General features: G+C 37.5%; 1 long non-coding RNA gene across 1 annotated transcript in view; it reads right to left on the bottom strand.

Annotated features, from left to right (window-relative positions):
• LOC107748504 (uncharacterized) overlaps window positions 1–6741 on the bottom strand; it is a 42123-nt gene extending 35382 nt beyond the window's left edge. The window contains exon 1 of the long non-coding RNA XR_001640939.1: window positions 6624–6741. This is a non-coding gene — a long non-coding RNA (uncharacterized LOC107748504). The remainder of the gene's footprint in view (window positions 1–6623) is intronic.
• Window positions 6742–6750: the final 9 nt, after the last annotated feature.

Here is a 6750-nt window from a genome sequence, read left to right as displayed (position 1 = left end):
CAAGGCAAGGCAAGGCTAGGCTAGGCTAGGCTAGGCTAGGAAGCTAACGAGGGCTCTGTAGAGTAGCTATCACTGCTGGCGATAAGCGCATACAATACTCGGCCGCTAGAAAGGAGTGAGAATGAGTGTTAAATAGTGAGTGAGTGATATGAAACAGCTGTGTGCAATCAGTGCTGTGTGCAATCAGTGTAATGAATGATGGGATATGTAGTCCGGGGTGATAAGCAACAATGTGTAGTGCGAGAATCAATGAAAATGGAAAGGGTGACCGCTGATGGCTAGCAGACGGAAGTTCATGGACCGGATACGTAACACATACATGCACAGTTTTAAGGCAGCTTTAATCGCCTTTTTGGTAACTTCATGACTTAACTGACAACAAAACTACGACGAAGTACGAATACGAAGTGATATACAGCACGCCAGCGCATTTGTGCGTGCAATTGAAGAGCACGTGCTACGAGCACAGCATAATGGCTGACAGGACAGGAAAGTTAGTTTTTACTAACATATGGCCTGACAACATCTCATCTGATCGCAGTTCACTGTTGTTCTACTGAAGCTCCCTCGTCACCTGTACCTTTTCTGCTCTTGTTTGACTCGCGCCTGGTTTGAAGTGCGCGTTTGAAAAGTCTCCTGTTTCATGTGGTCATAAAGACGTTCTGCGTCTAAATAAATGCAATTCTTGTCAAGAAAAATAAAAGACAGAAGCAGCAGTTGTGAGTGGGGTGGCCAACCCTAGCTCCGCCCCTGCGTTAAATATTTTTAATGCCGTTAAACTGTAAAAATTAATCGCGCTAATTTTGACAGCAAAACAATACAACTGTGATTGTTATTTCGTTAGCTCAGGTTCACCAAATAATATTAACAATACTTTACAGATAACTAGTAAATGGTCAATTTAACCTTTACTAAGATTAATAAATGCTTTAGAAGTATTTTTCATTTTTAGTTCATAATGTAATTAGCATAATGTTAACAAATGAACCCTTAAAGTATTACAGCAATTATTAATTCAGGTTATTGTTAATTTAGAAAGGTTGTTAATTCATGTTCTTTCATTATACATTATCAAATGTAAATTTATACAGCTTGAAATGTTAAAAATGTATTAGTATAGAAAATGACATTAACAAAAATAATAATAAATGCTAACCTTACTATAAAGTTTTACCCAGATCATTTCAATGTTTATTTGGATTTAAGCAAAAAGACCTCCAACACTAGCTTGCTATATTCTTTTTCTATTCTATCTGTTTTCTTTTTATTTATTATATTATTTATTAAAAAAACCTTGCTACGTGTACTGCGTTAAGCTAACTGAGACTTGTTATAGAACTTGTATATCATTGCTCTTTTGTTGATTTTGATTGCTTCCATTGTCCTCATTTGTACGCCGCTTTGGATAAAAGCGTCTGCTAAATGACTAAATGTAAATGTAATGTAATAATGTCTCAAAATGTCCTAACAACACTTACTTTCAATGATTTTTTTCTCTGTCTCTTCAAATTTCTTGCCTCCTGAGATTGACATGACACATCGCTACAATCCAATGCTCCGCTCCCGCTCTCAGAAATATGTGACAGGAACACAACAGAGGTCCTCATCAACTCTCTTTTTGTGTCCCCGCCCCACCCTCTCTCTCTTGCTCTCGTTCTCTCTGATTGTCTCAGGTCTCTGACAGTAATAAACACTGTGGCTTCCCTCACTCACGCTGCACAAGCAGAGAAGAGGAACTAGATGTGAGATGTTATACGTGTGTGTGCTTGTGTATGCGCAGAGGAGGAGGAGTGCTACGCTACAGCACAGTATTCTCCAGTGCCTTAATTCTATTGCTGAATCAGACTTTACCCAAAGCAGAGGTGACATTGCTGCAATTTCCCCCTGGCAATGAGACAAGTCTGCACACCACAAAAAGGAAGAAACATTGCTGTAAATACATTGCTGTTAATGTTGTTTTCCTCTAAAGTCAACAAGAAATAGAATTTGACTTCTTTGCATGATTTACCAATCCACTGATTGTTGATTGGAAGGAGACAGTCGAAATTAAGAAAGCGTCTGGGTTTAAGCCGACTAAATGATTGTAAAATGCTGGCATACATCAGCAGAGAGAATGCTGTATTTCACCAGAAGATCAAGTTATGACATTTCAATTAAAAATAATGAGCTCAAAAAAATGAATAAATAATTAAACATATGTATGGATAAATCACTCACAGTAAGATCAGTAACATTCATTTATAACCACTTCCATTTCATGCTGACTTTAAAGATTACAAGTCAATTATTAAAATCTTACAAATCCTTTTACATTTGACATCACTGAAGTGGGCTATTGGATAATGCCTTGCTACGTGTACTGCGTTAAGCTAACTGAGACTTGTTATAGAACTTGTATATCATTGCTCTTTTGTTGATTTTGATTGCTTCCATTGTCCTCATTTGTACGCCGCTTTGGATAAAAGCGTCTGCTAAATGACTAAATGTAAATGTAATGTAATAATGTCTCAAAATGTCCTAACAACACTTACTTTCAATGATTTTTTTCTCTGTCTCTTCAAATTTCTTGCCTCCTGAGATTGACATGACACATCGCTACAATCCAATGCTCCGCTCCCGCTCTCAGAAATATGTGACAGGAACACAACAGAGGTCCTCATCAACTCTCTTTTTGTGTCCCCGCCCCACCCTCTCTCTCTTGCTCTCGTTCTCTCTGATTGTCTCAGGTCTCTGACAGTAATAAACACTGTGGCTTCCCTCACTCACGCTGCACAAGCAGAGAAGAGGAACTAGATGTGAGATGTTATACGTGTGTGTGCTTGTGTATGCGCAGAGGAGGAGGAGTGCTACGCTACAGCACAGTATTCTCCAGTGCCTTAATTCTATTGCTGAATCAGACTTTACCCAAAGCAGAGGTGACATTGCTGCAATTTCCCCCTGGCAATGAGACAAGTCTGCACACCACAAAAAGGAAGAAACATTGCTGTAAATACATTGCTGTTAATGTTGTTTTCCTCTAAAGTCAACAAGAAATAGAATTTGACTTCTTTGCATGATTTACCAATCCACTGATTGTTGATTGGAAGGAGACAGTCGAAATTAAGAAAGCGTCTGGGTTTAAGCCGACTAAATGATTGTAAAATGCTGGCATACATCAGCAGAGAGAATGCTGTATTTCACCAGAAGATCAAGTTATGACATTTCAATTAAAAATAATGAGCTCAAAAAAATGAATAAATAATTAAACATATGTATGGATAAATCACTCACAGTAAGATCAGTAACATTCATTTATAACCACTTCCATTTCATGCTGACTTTAAAGATTACAAGTCAATTATTAAAATCTTACAAATCCTTTTACATTTGACATCACTGAAGTGGGCTATTGGATAATGTTAATCAATAACAGCAATTTAGGCATTGTTTTAGAAAACCCACATTCAGGTCTGGCTACATTCTTGTATGAAACGCCCACTTTTTGCAATCCACTTCATCCCTGATGGATAAAATCAAGTCACGCCCTACGTTATTTCTTGGGAAATACTTTGTCAAGCAAGATTCATTACCAATGCAGAATCATAGAAAATTGCATTACAATGAATTTATTCTTAATAATGAAAACATATCAATTATCTTTTATATGGTCTTTTAAATTGCATATCACATAATACAACAGAAGCTAAAATACTCAAATTAAACATTTCTTTTTTGTTTTCAGTTATCCTTCAGTTCAGCAATTTAACAGCTTGCATTGAGTTAACTGGTTAAGAAAAGCTCTTAGTTGTGACAAGATATCACAATAAAGTGTCATTGACATGATGACAACAATGTCACATTTGGGAAGTAAAAAGGGTTGCACATGCAGTTTTATATCATCACTATGATAATGTATCAGTCAGATGGGAGTAGGGTTGCAAAAAGGTGGAAAATTTCCAGTAAATTTCCGAAATATTCCAGAAATTTTTTTAACTTTCCAGGATTTTTTTGGAATATTCCAGGGATTTTCTGAAAGTTTCTGGAAATTTACCGGAAATTTTCCACCCCTTTGCAACCCTAGATGGGAGTCAACATTTACTGAAAGCAATCATAAACAAATTAAAAACTTTTATTGCTTTTCATATCTGATAAGCTTATAAACAGAACTGTCAGACTTGTAAAAGATGTATGCAGTTCTGATGTGACAAAATGAAGCACAAAATCAATCTGCCATTTTTGTTCTCATTTTTAATAAGAAAGACAGTGTCAAATTAATATTCATATAGTCGTCTGCAAGACACTGTTCTGAAACAGAAAACCTCTCTAATATTCACAAAGAGACTATCACAACTGTCTGCACTTACAGCTCAATCCCTCTGTCTGTGGTCAGCATATATTCAGCAACATAATGACTGACAGAGCAGTCTGAATCTTGCTTGCATTTTAATAAAGGCTGATTGCACGTTATCAGTTTAACACACTCACACAGAGACACAGGAAGCTCGCTGCATCTTCTCTCACACTCACCAGGAGCGACTGAGCACTGCTGAAGTGCCGCCAATATAACCTCTGAATTATTCTCTCACATCCAACTCTCAGCGGCCCCTGCGACTGTGCTGGCTACGGTGCACTAAAAATGATCAATTCTGTGTCTAGTAGCTTTCATTTGGAGAACAGCCATCTAATTGGCAATTAAAGCAGATAAGAAATGCCTGTTGTACTCCACACTCAGTATAGGCACGTAGCTATTCAGTAAGAGCAGTATAGGACAGCTGTATTTAACCACATTGTTCTATTCCTCGGCATGACTGTTTCATGGCATTCCTGTCTAGTTGGTGATACTGAGAAATCCTTCAAGCACAGTAGAATCAATACAGTCAATGAGGATTAGATTTACAGAGGTAGAAGGGATAGCAATCTGGTGTGTGTTACTGAACCAATCCTACAGGTCAATGGTATGTAATGTATCCCAGTATTATAACCCCAAATAACATGCTGCTGAGGGATTCAGAAATTCAGACAAACTCTACATCATCTTCTATTCCCTAAAGTCTGTGTTGAAATCAATAATATTTCATAATATAACCCCTTATATACAGTACCAGTGACATAAACCCAACCAAAACGTCAATTCCCCACAAAAAAATACATTTGTGGTTTTATCATAACGTAATGATTTTTCTGAGATTTTTCAAATCAGACGAATTATAAATGGTGAATTGTCAAAAACAGTGAAAACTAACAAATACCAGTTTACAAAACTAGCTATCATCTGCTTTTCCTGCTGGGAAAACAACTAAAACCAGCCTAAACTGGTTGGCCGGTCTTAGCTTGTCTTCAAGCCTGGTCAGAGCTAGTTTAGCATGCTGGTTTTAATAATAATAATTTATGCATTTAGCAGACGCTTTACGTGACTTACAGTGCATTCAGGCTATATATTTTTTTACCAGTACGTGTGTTCCCTGGGAATCAAACCCACGAACTTTTGCGCTGCTAAACCAATGCTCTACCACTGAGCCACAGGAATACTGGTTTTAAGTTTTTTTCAGGTTTTAGATGGGTTTTGAACACTTCTTTAGTTGGGCAGGCTGAGAGACCAGCTTAAACCAGGTAAAACCACAGTAGGCTGGTTTTGGCTGTTTTTTTCCCAGCAGGGATGTGAAAGGTGTTTAAAAAAAAAAACAGAAGAGAGAAAATTTTAGACTGCCCCATCAGTAAATAGATTATATGCAAATAAATAAATAAATAAAGTATGGTCTACTAGTTCAGATAAGCTAATAACCAGCTAACACCCAGCTTAGACCAGCAACCAAACTCAAAAACACAGCTACCAGCGGGGTGGGCATCAGTTTAGTGTAATAGAGAACATTCTGACTGAATTTATTTACTGTCATAAAACCAGCTGCAGATGTCACTTCATATCTTCTTGTTGAATTGCTTGTATTGTTGACCTTTGAGTTTAAAAAAGGTCATCTGAAGTGCAAAAACTTTTACTCCAAGTACTCAAATTTATCGAAAATTCCTCTTCATCCTCCCCATAGAATCAATGAATAATTATGGTAACCGCGATTTGTTTCCCCAATGATAACCGCGAGATGTTGCATCATAACTCTTGTTTTTTCGTTATCTTGCTTTTTAAGAGATACATTTAGCTATTATTAAAAACGGTCTAATTTAAGTTAAAGAAAAGGCCAGTTGTCTTGTCGTCACAAAATTATGCATTTAAATCATATTCAAATAATCTCACTGCTAAATGCCATCTGCAATTTGTTTACTAACGTCATCACAGCGTAACACAGTGTTAAAATAAATGACAGCGCTATAAAGACATAACTGCAATGGTTAACGTACATGCCAATTTATTGTGCTTCAGTTCAGCAAACACAACGCTTGGTTTCTGGCTACACTCCTGTTCTATACCATAGTGAATATAGTGTAATCAGGGCGAAAGAAGGTGCTCTCAGACTCAGAGTAAGAAACCGCCCCTTCTGCTCTCCTCACTAAAGTAACCAGCTGCATTGTTCAAACAGCACTGCAACAGCTTCTCCACTGTCTTATTGCCAAGTGCCTCGCTCGACCACTGTTGCTGTAAATGACCGAAACAGAACACCGTCACTATCAACATGCTGATATGATATACTCACGTTTCAACTTGGTCGCGTGTCTTTTGTTTGATCTCCCGATCACATCCCGCAATCTGAAGTTGCTTTCGATTTAGCTCAAGCCGATGACACTCGAATCAGTCTGTGTCTTGATGTTTTTTTTTTTGTC

The sequence above is a fragment of the Sinocyclocheilus rhinocerous genome, unplaced genomic scaffold, assembly GCF_001515625.1.
Source record: "Sinocyclocheilus rhinocerous isolate Xijiao unplaced genomic scaffold, SAMN03320098_v1.1 scaffold230, whole genome shotgun sequence".
Classification (NCBI taxonomy): Eukaryota; Metazoa; Chordata; class Actinopteri; order Cypriniformes; family Cyprinidae; genus Sinocyclocheilus; species Sinocyclocheilus rhinocerous.
This window is presented reverse-complemented; position numbering and strand designations above follow the sequence as displayed.